The sequence below is a fragment of the Oryza glaberrima genome, chromosome 5 (assembly GCF_000147395.1).
Source record: "Oryza glaberrima chromosome 5, OglaRS2, whole genome shotgun sequence".
Lineage (NCBI taxonomy): Eukaryota > Viridiplantae > Streptophyta > Magnoliopsida > Poales > Poaceae > Oryza > Oryza glaberrima.
The window spans coordinates 10,867,150-10,882,917 of NC_068330.1; the positions used below are offsets into that span (position 1 = coordinate 10,867,150).

Genomic DNA, 15,768 nt, shown 5'->3' on the forward strand with positions numbered 1-15,768 from the left:
ACCCATCTTTGATATGGATAGTTTCTTTCTCCACTTTTAGTCTGGATTTCCTCCCGTTCTGGGTTTATCATCTACATACAAATATACACCAACACTTATGGAATATGTGAGATTTAACACCTATCACTATGTTGGATGTTTTATTATCTGGACTTTATACAGATGTTGGCGGTATAAATTTAGCACTTAACAGCCGCCAACAAGCACCTATGAGGTGTAGCCCCTAACTTTCTGTTTAGTTGGGTGACCAACTAAACAGTAAGCAAGAAACAAAATAAATTACTCGAACGAAAATACCATATAAAAGGTGACATAGTCGCCGGCGGTGGTGGAGGTAGTCGGCGTGGAGATGTAGCCCCCAGTTGACGGCGGGGAGGATGTCGATGGTGAATACGAGGTCGCATATCAGCGACGGCAGAGTTGCCAAACCATGAAGGCGAGACCGTCAGTCAGCAGAGCATGGCGGCACACCCCTGTGGAAGGTTCGACGAATTGATAGACAACAGAGTGTACATCTCCTGTGTTGCCAGCGATAGATAGACAACCATGAACTCTTGTGTTGCTAGCGATTTGCATGTATGCATGTGTAGACAACAGAGTGCACATCTCCTCTCACGTGGCTTCCTCCCGGTGATGTCGATGATTGAAGCCATCTCCTCCTGAAGATTAGATCTAGTGCCCCCATCCCTGGTGCGCCAACTATCAATTCTAGTGATCGACAATCAGAGTACAGAATGGCGGCCCCTGGGGCAGCCATCCAGCTACGCCATGTCGGATAGGAACAGTGCGCGTGGTGGCAATTTTGTGAAAAAGCCCTTTGGTTTGTTCGTAATTCGATCTAGGTCCATTGAGAATAGTACACCTGAGACAATATCTTACGTGTAGGCCCTTTTGAAAGCTGGATATTCCGTGCGAAGGAGAGAAAAATCATGAATTAGGGTTGCGCTGTAAAAAGTGGAAGCCGAGGGGGTTTTTCGAAAAACGATGCCACTAAATCAATCACCCCCAAACCCTAGCCGCCGTCGCCTGCATTCCCTTTTCCCTCTTTTCCGACCCCCTTTCTCTCTCCCTCGACCGCCCGTCGTCGCCGCCATTGGTCCACCGTCCGCCCTCCGCCGCCTCTTTTGCCCGTTTGTCGACTGCCACAGCCCTCAACTCTGCCTCCGCCTCGCGCCACCCCTTTCGCCTCCGCTGTTAGGACTGAACCTAGAAATGAAGTTGCAGAGGAGCTGAAACCCTGAATATCTGAATTTCTGAACATTTGAGTTAACTGAAGAATCAGGGAAGAGAAGTAGTCTTGCAGGCCCATTATGAAGGTCTAACGCCTGTAAAGCTAAGCAAACCGGTATCTTGAATTCTTAGCCGTTGGGTATTCTCGGGGACCAATGTTTCGGTCACCCATTTGTCTTTTTCCTCTTTTGAGCTGGCAGTAGCATGTGAGTTTCGGTCACCCATTTCGGGAGAAGAAGAGAATCATCAAACCCTCCATTATTTGTCTTAGCTAGTCGATTAGAGCTAGGAACCCTAGTTTAGGTCCTTGCGGTGCACACATATTGTTCTCGTTTTCCTATCGGGCTCTAGATTGTTAACTCTGAATAATAGGGGTCTGACATAGGTATCAGAGCTCAGCTCATTCCTTGGCTCTCGGATTTGGAAGGTGCAGGTTGGTGGCGATCCTCGGATTTGCTGCCTTAAAATCCCGATGCTGGAAGAAATCGATCCGGAGGTGACGGCGAGTCTCAATCTTTGGTGAAGGGTTGGCAGGAGACTGTAAAATCCCAGATCCAAATCCTTGAGGCAGGCAGCGGTAGACTAAATCTTGCAGAGCTGATACAGGGAGGGAGAAATCCTGAACTGCTTCTGCAGATTGGGGGAAGTGTATGGTAAGAAAAACTCGATCTCACAGATCAATGGTGGATATCGAGGAGATGAACGAGGTGCGCATGGAGCTGGCTGGGATGAAGAAAGACATAGCTGATCTGAAAACTCTGAAGTCTGAGGTGAGGGAGGTCAGAAATCTTTTGCAGGAACTTTGCAAGCAGAAAGAAGTCATGTGAAATCATTGTTATGATTAATATTTGTTATGAACAATTGGCTGTGCAAATGATTTAATCAAAGAGTTGGTTTGAGAGTATGTGTGAATGTTGGTGTGAGTGCGTGTGGCTAATGTGGGTCACGTTGTGATGTCTGTGCCCAGAAACGGTTGTTTTGTCTGATTATGTGCAGGTGACTTGAGGTCAGCCTTGGTCAATGGTGAGGACCGGGACTATGTTCAGGGAGGAACAGAGGTCTAGTGCGGTCGGGATACCATGTGAAAAGGTGACTAGAGTCAGGATTCTTGGGGGTCAACTTCAGTCAACGGTGGGGATCGGGACTAGACTCAGGGAGGAGTTGAGGTCCAGACGGTCAAGGATACCGGGTGACGAAGTTAGATACGAGATGGCATACGGTGGATAGACATCGTGTGGGAGAGATCTTCACAACGGGCTTCACGAGGTGTGCGTGCAAGCGTCGGTGTTCGTGAAGGAGTTCTAGAGGAGAGTATGTGGTACTACAGTACGGCGAGGTACTGTAGCATGCATATGTGTGCGTACTGTGTCCGGGTGGTGAGCAGTATGCATATGTATGGTGATGATCGATTCATGCATGTATATGCATGCATGTGCAGTCGACATGCAGGCAGCAGTGGCTTCGGTTGGACAGAAGGCTGGGCAGGCGCGCGTGTGGCTTGCGGAGCCGGTCCAGGCCGTGCGGCGCGAGGAGACCGAGTGCGAGCTGGCGAAGGATCGGTATGAAGGAGTTCGACCCGAAGCAGGATTTTCCATGGCGGGTGTGGCTGTGGTTTTGGAGAAAAAGGAAATTAAGGAATTGTGTCCTATTGGAAATAGGAGTTCTACACCTACTTTGAGTAGAGTGTTTTTGTGGTATAAATAGAGAGGGAGTGTGAGGCTTCCCGGTATCGGTTTTAGAGAGACTAGAGTTGAGAGAAAGTTAGGGTTTCGAGTTTAGTTTGACATTTTGGTGAGGAGTGCTGTTGGTGCACTTTGTAAACACTAGTTGATGCAATAAAGTTGAAAAATTTTAATCCACATCTTCGAGTTTGTCATCTACTGGTGTTTCTGGGTCCCGACGGTCTAACCGCAGGTGTGCGTGTGGTCTGACCGGTGGGATAGCGGCGGTCTAACCGCTGGTGTCAGGACAGTCTGACCGGCGAGGTGTTAGCGGTCTGACTGGCGGCAAGAGGGCGGTTCGACCGGCGGCAACTAGACTCTGTCATCGACTTCGTTCGAGGGTAATCTTTAATTCCGCAAAAGATTTTGGGTTTTTGGTTTTCCCTACCATTCACCCCCCTCTGGTAGGTTTGTTTGGTCTTGTGCGATCCTACAAGTCGAAGGTGGAGAAGCAGAAGCAGGGGGAGGAAATACCACTAGGAATCCGGAAGCAAGTGCTGCTGGTGGAGCAAGGACCAATAAACAAGGAGAGTTAAGGAGAGGTATGCCCAAGTCTGATTTTCCAACCTCTTCAATGTTTGAGATTGTTCCACCATTTCCATCTGTTCCACCATGGAGCACAAATGTGTCTTGCTCTATGCCTTATAATCATCCAAGACAACACTGGGCCGGACCACAACCTTCAATTGCACCATACACAATTCCACAGGGGAATGCAGCAACTCATGACCTTCGCAATGGTGGCTTCCAGTTCAACATGACTAGGATTCCGCAGTTTCAACCAAGATCTGGGATTTTTACTAACCAATTCCAGGAAAATTCAAGGGTGAGAATTTTTGATGAACTAAGAAATCAGTACCTGGGTCAGCATGTAGGTGGAAATCATTATGCTGAAGCAGTCCTCAAGGGTCCTAGATTGGAGATACCTTTGTTCTGCAGTGATGATCCAGTGGATTGGCTGAAACAGTGTGAGAAGTTTTTTGAGTTAACTGGTACCCCAGTTGATCAATGGGTGAACATGTCTCTGGCTCACTTTCAAGGAAGGGCTGCCAAGTGGTTCAGAGGTATTGGTCTACCATGGCAGGTAATATCCTGGCCTTAGTGGTGTGCTATGATCTGCACTAAGTTTTCTACAGCTAATGTTCATGAAGTAGTAGAATTGTTTCAAAATGTTAAGCAGTATGGAATGACTGTGGAGCAATATATAGATAAGTTTGAGGAGTACGTTGACATGGTGAGAAGGGACCACCCCTACTTACAAGAGCAATACATCACAAGTTGTTTCATATGAGGTCTTAGGGGAGATATAAAACATGATGTTTGTGGGCAAAAACCTCAGGGGTTGTTGGAATCTCATTGGTATGCTAAGACATATGAGAAGTCTGTAGCTGCCAAAAGAGTGGCTTATGGAGCTAACAGAAATTGGAATCAAAATCTTAACATAGGGGGACATGGAAGAGTACAAGGGCAAAGGAACCAGCCCAGGAATGATGGTGAAAAGGAGGAGGAAAAGAAGTGTTGGTTCTGTAAGGAACCATGGTTTCCAAGACACCAATGCAAGGTTAAGCAGGCTCTACATGCGCTGTTAATGGAGGGAGATGAGGAAGAGAATGCAACAGAAGAAAACTCTGAACCAAAGAAAACTAAAGAGGAAATGGGAGAAGAAGAAGTTGACTTACCTGAAGAGCAGGGGAAGGCAGAAGAGTTAATGTATGTATCTCTGAATGCTGTTCATGATACCACTAGACCTGACACTTTCTCTGTGATTATTCAGATCAATGGTAACAAAGCAGTGGAGTTAATTGATAGTGGGAGCACTAGTACCTTCATGGACATGGATTTTGCAGTTAAAATCCAATGCCCTTTGATGACCTCGAAGATCAAAAGAGTAGTAGTAGCTAGAGGGGGTGAGCTAAAGTCTGAAGTTCAAGTCCCACCTATGACATATGAGATACATGGGGAGTAGTTTACTAATCCATTCAATCTGATATCCTTGAAGGGGTATGACATCATACTGGGGGCTAATTGGATCTATCAACACAGTCCTATAACTCTTGATTTGAAGCAGATAAAACTGGACATCACAGTGGGCACAAGGAAGGTGGTCTTGCAGGACTTTACTAAGCCAGGAAAACACATTCTTATCAATAGTAAAAGAATGGGAAGAGCATTGAGAAAAGGGGCAATGGGGTGTGTATTCCAAATTTGTGAGGCATCTGAGGATGAAGAAAGGCTTGTTCCTTTGGAGTTTCAAAAGGTACTCAAACAGTTTCCCTCAGTCTTACAAGAACCAAACGGATTACCACCTAGAAGATCATGTGATCATGTTATCACCTTGAAGGCTGGAACCACACCACTGTTGACGGTCGTTATCAATCAGTTTTGACCGTCAATATTACCAAAATACAGGAGAACTAGTGATGCTTGCAATGCATATATCTGTTAGAATAATAAACTTCCACTAGTATTAGGTATACTAACCTCTTGCAGGGAATGACACTAAAGTGGAGGAGAATCGACATCAACTCAGACAATAAATCAATCGGACGATGTCGAGAACAGACTTGTGTATGAATGGGCCAAGAACTCAGGATTGACACGATGAATTGGGCCAAAATTCACAAGTCTGCGGAGAAGAACAATGGAGAAGGCCGTCAACCGAAATTGGGTTGGATTGGGCCGGCCCCAGGTTCGGCCGAACCTCCCTCGCCTTTGTTGGATCCAGGTTTTGGCTGGACGGTTGAGATGAAGCCCCAATGACGGTTGGAGGGTATTACCGACCATTCCAACCGTCACAACCATCATAGTTCGGCTATAAAAGGACTTCACCTTCTCACTTCACTCACACACCTCAAGCAATAGCTCTCTCATTTCTCTCAAGTTTAGTTTAGTAGTATCTAGCTGGTGGAATAGGAATAGAGTAGAAATCAGGAGTCCAGAAGCCTTCGAAAGAGTTCGGGTATGGCTCTAGTAGCTTTTCTCTTCTCTTTTGTAAGCTTTGTACTTTTATTTGAATACTCTTCTAAATACAATTATGGTATTGAAATACTTTCCGAGTATATGAATGCCTACTTTCCATTATGTTCTTGTTATTCTAAATATACGGCTAGCTTATCTGGGAGATGCTTTGGTGCGGGTATAATGTTGGCTTATGTAATTACTCTATGTCATGACGATGATATTAGAGTAGTATCTGGTAGTTTAGGCATAGTGTCTAGATTACGGGGTATCATTATTTGGGGTTATATATTGCGGATGAGAAGTGGGCTGCTGATGGTGACAGCTCAGTACGGGTATTCCGCCGCGCCGGTATATAATCCTAAGTTAATTTCCTGGGGAGGGTATTCCTCCGTATTTTTAGCTCCGGTTGTATGGTCATGATGGGCTGTCATAAGGAACTCGGCAGTCAGGGGTGACTTCTTCAAGTACCAGGAGGGCATCGGATAGAGGGTATTAGCAAGTATATCAGTTAACTAGAATGTATGTATACTATGTATATTAGAAGTATAGAAATAGATTTTCTTTCTCTTTTCTTTCCACTTAGCTTAGATGATTTATTATGAGAATGAGTAGTACTGCTTGTGTGTCACTCTACGCTTGGATTATCTTAACCCCTGCTTAGAATATGATTATCACAAGTAATATATAAATTATTAGTTGAGTTCTCTCTACATGATCTTCCCACGGGATAAAATAAATACGATACCCTTGGAATACTATCGGGTGAAATGCTACAATGGTATATCCGTGCGCTTGCGGATAAACTATATAACCATAATATACCAGAAGTATTTCTGTGCCATTGCTGGGAATTATATTTCTAGTAATGCCGTTAAGAAATACCAACAAGCATTTCTAGCGCCGTTGCCGGGGAAGATTCATAATAGAGATTACTTGAACTAATACTTTATATTTACCGCTGTATAATCATTTTCCTTTGCAGGCTAACCTTGGTTGTTTTCACTGTTTGCTGTGGAAACAGGGTAGTGCATGATTAGTTTCAACCTGCCGGAAAACTTCAAAGAAAATCCAGAAGCTTTCTTCCGGAGCGTCAGGCCGTGAGTCGTTGCTCCGCATAAAACTCTACCGACAGAAAAACCAGCCGTACCAACGCCACCGACCTTCAAGACTATGGCCAGCAAGACTCTTCGCGAGTTTGCTGCTCCCTCTGCTGGCAATGTGGCCATTGGGCCGCGGGTCAACATAGGGGACGTGGATTTCGACTAGAAATCCAGCCTCATCATGATGGCGCATGTTAGTCCGTTCTGTGGCAAGCCTAATGAGGATGCCAATGCTCATCTACAGTAATTCCTGGAGATCTGTAGCACGTACACCATTAAGGGCGTTAGTCCCGACGCCGTCAGGCTGCGACTATTTCTGTTCTCCCTTCTCAGGAGAGCGAAGCAGTGGTTTTATGCCAACCGTGTTGCTGTCAACACCTGGGACAAATGCTCTATGGCATTGCTCTCGAAATTCTTCCCGATGGGCAAAACCAATGCCCTTCATGGAAGGATTTCCAGTTTCCAGCATACAAGGGACGAGTCTATTCCGGAAGCATGGGAATGTCTGCAGGAGTACATGGCCGCCTATCCTTATCATGGGATGGACGACTGGCTGATCCTGCATAACTTTTATAATGGACTCACCCCGATGTCCCGCGATCACCTGGACACGGCAGCTGGAGGAACCTTCTTCTCTAAAACGGTTCAAGGAGCCGTTGATTTAATAAAGAAGATGGTCTCCAATATGGGTTGGAGCGAGGAATGACTCCAGACCCATCAGCGAGGCATGCACACCGTCAAGGAGACGGAATTACTTGCTGCCAAGCTGGACCTCCTCATGAAACGCTTGGACGACCACGAGAAACGGCCACAAGGCACCGTCAAGGCCTTGGACTCTCACGTCACGTGTGAGATCTGCGGCGGCACAGATCATTCTGGAAATGACTGCCTAGAAACCCGTGAGGAGGCGATGTATATGGGCAACAACAACGGGTACCGTCCACAACGAGGTCAGGGGTGGAACCAACCACGCCCATATTATCAAGGAGGTAACAATAAGGGTAACTTTTCTAACCAGCCCTCCTTGACGGATCTTGTTTTTGCGCAAGCTAAAACCACTGATGCATTAAGCAAAAAGCCTGCGGCCAATGACAAGGTCCTAGAAAATATTAATGTCAAGTTAGATGGCTTCACTTCTGCTTTTCAAAACCAACTGAGCTTTAATAAAATGATAGAAACCCAGCTAGCTCAGTTGGCATCCTTAGTCCCTGCAAATGAAACTGGGAGGATCCCGGGGCAACCCGACTCCTCCATTGAAAATGTCAAGGCAATCACGACGAGGGGAGGTAAGTCCACTCGTGATCCGCCATATCCTAACCCTGCAGGAACTAATGAGATATCAAAAGAAGTGCCATCTAGCGACTCGGCTGACAAAGAGGTTCATCCAGAGAAGACCGTGCCGTAGGAGTACTGCGACACACAGTTGCTGCCATTTCCCCAACGGAGTAGGAAACCATCAGTGGACGAGCAATTCGCTCATTTTGTTGAAGTCATCCAGAAGATCCACATCAACGTGCCGTTGTTGGACGCCATGCAAGTGCCAACATACGCCCGTTATCTCAAGGACATACTCAACAACAAGAGATCGCTCCCAACAACGGAGGTGGTCAAACTGACGGAACAATGCAGCAACCTGATACTTCACAAGCTCCCGGAGAAGAAGAAAGATTCGGGGTGTCCTACAATCACCTGCTCGATCGGGGCACAACAATTCGACCAGGCCTTGTGCGACCTTGGAGCCAGTGTTGGCAAAAGACCTCATGCCAAAAGACGTCATCGACAAACTCAATTTCATGGTGTTGGCACCGACACCGATGCGCCTCCAACTGGCTGATTCATCAGTCCGTTACCCGGCAGGGATAGCGGAAGATGTGCTAGTCAAGATACAGGATTTCTTCATCCCGGTTGATTTTATGGTGCTAGACATGGACATGGGGAAGGAGACGCCGCTCATCCTAGGGCGTCCGTTCCTTAGCACCGCAGGAGCCAACATTGACGTGGGAACGGGGAGCATCCGTTTCCATATCAAAGGGAAGGAGGAAAAGTTTGAGTTTCAACCGAGGACGGAACAATGCTCCATGGTCAGAATCAAGTACGGGCTAAACCCGCAGAACATTCAAATGGTCGAAGTGGAGCCACCCAAAACGGACAGCCTGGTGAAATTCATGCAGAACTTCCTGGAGAAGGAAACAACAATGCCCAGGAACCGTTATTGAAAAACGCCAGTAAAATCACCCGTACCTGCCAAAAAGCTAGAGCAGCCGGCTTAGAGGAAGCTGCCATCTGCACCAATATCAAAGAAGGTGTAGAAGGAAAAGCCAAAGATGCCCGCTCCATCACTTCCTGTCGTAGGCTCTCCGGACCTTCCATTATAATTGAAAGATGAAGTGAATAATTCAAGTCATCAAACAAGCATAATGAAACATCCGACGCCTCGAGAGAGGAATATTGGAGACATTGCTGGGCCCTTAGCCTGCCAGTCAACTTCAGCCTAAGATGTGCCCGTCAAACCACTTGAAGGCGACGACTAGATGTGTTACATATTCAGGAGACTTGACAAAAATGGCTAAAGATCTACAGCCTCTCAAATATCCCTAACTCATACTCATGTGAATCTAGTTCCCAAGAAGTGCACTAGATTCACACATTCATCTTAAGCATGAATATACATAGCAAGATACATGTAAAGCAATTAAAATTTAGATTACAACTACTAATAGATACATGGCCGACCGGCCAAATATAACTATATCAGAGAACAATGGAAGCTTGACTACCCAATCCTCAAGCATACCGACTAGGGGTTTACCCCATTAAGTTCAAATCCTAGAAGAAGTAGTCGAAACCCGCATCACTCAAATCTACTAAGCCTATTCCTGCAAAACATAAATTAAACAACATATGGCAAGATTCAGTACATTAATCAATTAATGTACTAGCAAGAGCACTATCAAACCTACATACATAAAAGCTCTAAGTCAAAGGAAGGCTATTTGTAGTCTCAATTTTAAGCATAAAGCAAATTTTAGTTCACAAACCATTTGCAACGTAATTTAAGAAAAACATTTTAGCAATATGTAAAGCATATTAATCATGGCATGATATCAACATAAATAGATAGACATCATTCCCTTACGACACAACGGGAAGTAAGGCAATCACATCGCATATACCAATCTCATCATCATCTCAAATCATTTAGTTTCAAAAACATTTAGAACTCATAGCACATCATGTCGGTCATGACCGTGAGCACGGCTGATCGATTAGTTTTTAGAACTCTGCAGAGTTTGTACAACTTTACCCACATAATATGAATACTCTAGTTTGTTTTGAGTTTGCAAGACTCCACCACACTCTTCATGTTGAATGTGGTATAGAGGTCATAACGAGGCTTTTACATTAAGTATTGTCTAACCTTGCATGAGCACGATACGTGTTTCTCAATCCTACGCCATACACGTTATATGACCTAGAACCGTTAAGTGTCGGGCCCACGCTTTAAACTTAACGCCGTGGTAGCGGACACAACGGGAACCCACCAACGTGGCACAATATCGTTGTATTGGACACACTTAGACGCCCATGCCGTGAGGCGGAACAGTACACTCGTCCCCTCTTGGAAATCACACACTTAGGAATAGTACAATCGTCCTATGGTTCAACATACACATGGGTAGTTCCTCTAGGTAGCCCACAGTACACTCGTGGCCCCTACCTATACTACAACGGCCTCCCGAATGCAAAGTTAGACAAGTGCTTAACTTAATAGGCCAAGATCCCCCCCATAAAGACACATGTGGATGTACGGTAAACATAATGGTTGATATGATGTTCGGTCCTTAATCGACTCAGGCGAACACTCCCCCTATCGATATGCAACTACTACCATATGCATACCACTTGCCGCCCAAGTCTAAAATTACATTTTATCTCATTTTATTTCACAAATAATCAGAGAATCACATCTGAACATAATGTTTAAAAAGGAGTTCCAAATAGTATATCAAGTGACTCATAACCATGTTTTTGTTTATCACAACGCAAGGCTAAGCATTTGCACTTTATAAAAGCATAGTATAGTCATATGAGCACAATAAAAGTACTCTAATTAATCCTAAGGTTCAAAACAGTAAGGGGTGATTTTCAAAAGGGAATTCATGCATCTTTTAAAGGTAAAACTACAATCTATAGTTTTGAAATTACCAATAGTTAGAAATACGCGTGCAACTTTACAATCAAAACATTTAGCCCGAAAACATAGGATTCAATATGTTCACTGGAAGGGCAACACTTGCCTTGATTGATATAAGACCTTATTGAGATCAGCTATAAGACCAATCATCTCACCGATAACGATTTCGCCGTCTAAAAGAAATAACGGTAACGATAAATGCCAAAACATGTAAAAATATAAAATGATCTAAAATGCATGAGTTTACTAGTGTGGTTACGTACTCTTCTTAGATGAAATTAGGTGAAAGAATTTATATTTTATCACTTTGCATTAGAGAGTTATAAATTTTCAAAGTTTAATACTAGCTCTAGATTAATTAACCTCTAACAGTCCTTAGGTGCATTTTAGGTCTAAGTTTTGTGAAATGTTGGCTTGCTGCAGTGAAGGGAATGCTCACAGGAGTTCAACAAAATTGGTTTCATAATTTTTAAAGTTAGCATGATTTTATTATGAATTTTACAAGCTAGGACATATGCTATAGTCTTTATTAGTTATTTCGAATTTTAGATATGTTTTGAGTACTGTATGTGTCATATTTTATTTTATAAAAACTAAGTGCATGATTTTGCCAATCTAACAGAACTGGAATCACCTCATTTGGAGTTGAAATAAATCTCCGATGGGTTTTATAGTTTCTAGTTTACCCTATATTAGTTATTTTACCAATTAAATAGTTGGTGATGATTTTAGTACATAAAGTATCAAGTTTTAGTTCATATAAATTAAGTGTATGATTTTTTGAGCACACTGGAATTTGGTTCACTCCAAATTAAGTTAAGATGAATTTTATATGAATTTTCTAAGTTGAAGATTGCTCTATGTTCATTATTTCTTATGTGAATTATTAGAGCTACTTCTTCTACTGCAAGTGCCAAGTTTTTTGATTCCATATTAAGACTCATAACTTGGTGATTCTACAGAAATTTAGTTCATCCATATTGGAGCTAAAATGAATTTTATATGCAATTTACAAGTTAACCTATTTTTCTGTAGATTAGATATTCAGTAAAGCATTTTCCTTATATTTTCTAGATTTTAAACACATAGGCCCACTGGTCAGTGAGACATATTTTGCAGAAAGGTACCTTGAGGTTCTAGGAATAGGTCCCGAGGTCCCTATCACGTTTTAATTGAATCTTCATTAAGAGTTCTTGAGTTTTAATCTATTTACATGCATCTCCTTGGGTCCACATGTCATTCTAAGGTTGTTTGTAGTTACAACCTTACCAGATCTAAACATTCACTAATGAAAGTCCTTAGTACCTAATCCAACTGGACCCACATGTCAGCTAGCCTGAGAGGACAGAGCAGCGGCTTCACGGCGTCGCCGGCGGAACGGTGGCAGATTTCACGATGCGACCAAAACAGAAAATGCAGAGTGGAACATGGCGAAGCTAATGGTGGTACTTTCGCGGGCTGCGATGGTCGGTGTCAGCGTTGGCGGCAGCGCGAGCGGCGGTGAGCTTCGGCATGCATGTGCATGTCGAGCTCCAGCTTGTTTCGGTGTGAATGAGTGTATGCATGTGCCTCTACGGGGTTGCTGGAAGCTTACTGTGGGTTGGACATGCGCCGGTAACGCTTTAATGGCGACGACGGCGTGAAGAATGTGTTGGCAACTTTTTTTTGACAAGTTGACAAGCACGATCGTAGCACCTTAAGCTTTGCGGTGATTCTAGAGTCGCCAACCACCTCGATCTAGTAAAGAGCTAAACCTAGATGGGTTTTGATAACTAAACCGGCTAGCGGAGCCGATTTCTAGATAACTAACCGTCTCGTGGGCAAAACGGAAGGTTTTCAGGACAAACCTACAAAGGGGTGTCGCACTCTCGCAGCGGCGGCGGACGGTTTACGACGCAAACCGACAAAGATGGACAAACTAAGAGAAAACTAAAAGCAATATGAAAAACGATTCGATTGATTGATAGTAGATTGGTTTTTTATAATGAACCGGCCATGTCCCTTATATAGGGGTTGATCTTGCCCTCTACAGGCCCTCCTCCACATCTAACTCGGGGTAGAAACCAAAGGAAACCCGAAACATGCCTTCCCGAGTAAGGAAACTTCGAGACCCGACGAAACAGAGTCGGACTCGGGCCTGCCGGTCAGACCGGCCACACACCGCCAGTCTGACCGGCCCTCAACCGAAGGTCTGACCGCCCAACACACGACGGTCAGACCGGCCCACTCGGAGGAAACCGGTAGACTTTCAAATTTTGGCAATCTTTCCTATTTTAATCCTAGGTGCCAAATTTGGGTGTAAACACATGCCCCCCTGCCTTTTTAATGAACAACGTGAATCTAAAAGCATAGAACATGTTTTTGGTCTTAGGACGATAACGCAATTACCGGTCATAGTACCTCCTAAGCGTCTTGCCAAACACTCGGGAAGTATTTCTTCAAGTATTTCCCGTTGATTGCTCGCTAAAAACGCTCCCCTTGAAGTGTCTCCAAAAAGTATGCGTTCCCTCGAACAATGCCGCACACTCGATAAGGACCCTCCCAACTAGGAGACCACTTACCGAACTTCTTGGATCAAGTACCCAAAGGCAAAATTGTCTTCCAAACTAAGTTTCCAACTTGAAACAATTTTACTTTCACCCTCTTGTTATACACCTTGGCCACCCTCTTCTTCTCTTTCTCTATCTCTTCCAATGCCTTTAAGCGCTTGTCGATGACTTCATCCCATTTCCATTCTGGTACCTTTAGAGGTTGGAGGTGTCCGGCCAGTCGTTGCTGCTCCGTTTTAACACGCTGACACACATCACAAAGGGCCACGAACTCTGCGATTTCCCGCTTCATACTAATTCACCAATATTTCTCTTTCATGTCTAAGTACATCTTCGTATTGCCTGGGTGGATGGAATAAGGACTTTCATGAGCTTTCTGAAGTATTAACTACCTGGGTGGATGGAATAAGGACTTTCATGAGCTTCCTGAAGTATCAACTATTTAAGTTCCTTGTCGCCCGGAACGCATACACGATTTCTGTTCCATAAGGTTCCGTATTCATCTTCCGTGAAGCCTGTGGCTTTACCCTGCTTCATATTCTTGAGGATCCCATGCATATCCGGATCATTCTTCTGAGCCTCGCGTATTTGATCAAGCAAGGTGGGCTTTGCTTCTAGTGCAGCCAAGAATCCATGGCTAACGACACTTAGGTTGCTTCCAACTGTTGATTAAGTTTCGGTGGAATGCCACGGAGACGCAAAGAGTACTGCAATGGCGTTTTCGACTCAGCGCGTCTGCCACCACGTTGGCCTTATCAGGGTGATAGTGGATTCCCACATCATAATCTTTGATGAGCTCTAACCATCTTCTCTTCCGAAGATTTAGATCCGACTGGGTGAAGATATATTCCAAACTCTTATGATTGGTGTATATTTCGTAGCGATTTCCAATGAGATAATGCCGCCAGATCTTCAGAGCATGGACCACAGCGACCAACTCCAAGTCATGGATAGGATAGTTGCCTTCATGGGGTCGTAGCTGGCGTGAAGCATAAGCTACCACATGACCTTCTTGCATTAACACACACCCCAATCCTTGGCGCGAAGCGTCACAGTACACCAGGAAATCCTTGCGAGTATCCGGTAAGATTAACACTGGCGAGGAAACCAACTTTTCCTTGAGAGTTTGAAATGCTCTCTCACACTACGGACTCCACATAAATTTTTGTTCCTTCTTCAACAACTGCGTCATGGGCCTGGCAATTTTGGACAAATTCTCGATGAACCTCCGATAGTACCCTGCAAAACCCAAGAAACTGCGGACCTGGGTGACCGTCTTAGGTTGCTTCCAACCGATGACGGCTGTTATTATTTCAGGATCCACAGCAACTCCTTTAGCAGATATCACATGCCCTAAGAACTTGACTTCGGACAACCAGAATTCACACTTACTGAGCTTGCCATACAACTGATGTTCCCGGAGCTTTCCCAACACCAGACGGAGATGCTGCTGATGTTCTTCCTCTGACTGTGAGTACACCGGTATGTCATCAATAAAGACCACAACGAACTTATCCAAGTATTCCATGAACACCTTGTTCATTAAATTCATGAAGAAGGCAGGAGCGTTGGTCAGACCGAACGACATCACCGTGAATTCATACAGCCCGTACCGCGTGGTGAATGCGGTCTTAGGGATATATTCTTCACGGATACGCAACTGGTGATATCCGAAACGAAGATCAATCTTGGAAAAGACAGTGGCACCTTTAAGCTGATCGAACAGATCATCGATCCGAGGAAGAGGGTACTTGTTTTTGATAGTGACTTCATTAAGAGCTCGGTAGTCAACGCACATCCTCTTTGTCATGTCTTTCTTTTCTACAAAAATCACGGGAGCACCCCAGGGGGAAGTGCTCGGCCGTATATACCCCTTCTCTTTCAACTCTTCCAACTGCTTCTTGACTTCTGCCAATTCATTTGCTACCATACGGTAGGGTCGCTTGTACATGGGAGTGGTTCCTGGAGCAAGATCTATCCTAAACTCAATCTCCCGCTTGGCGGCATACCGG

General features: G+C 44.6%; 1 non-coding gene across 1 annotated transcript; it reads right to left on the reverse strand.

Annotated features, from left to right (window-relative positions):
- Positions 1-7,448: 7,448 nt before the first annotated feature.
- LOC127775248 (small nucleolar RNA R71) lies at positions 7,449-7,555 on the reverse strand. The gene has a single exon (XR_008017923.1). It is a non-coding gene; the product is annotated as a small nucleolar RNA R71 (small nucleolar RNA).
- Between the last annotated feature and the right edge of the window lie 8,213 nt (positions 7,556-15,768).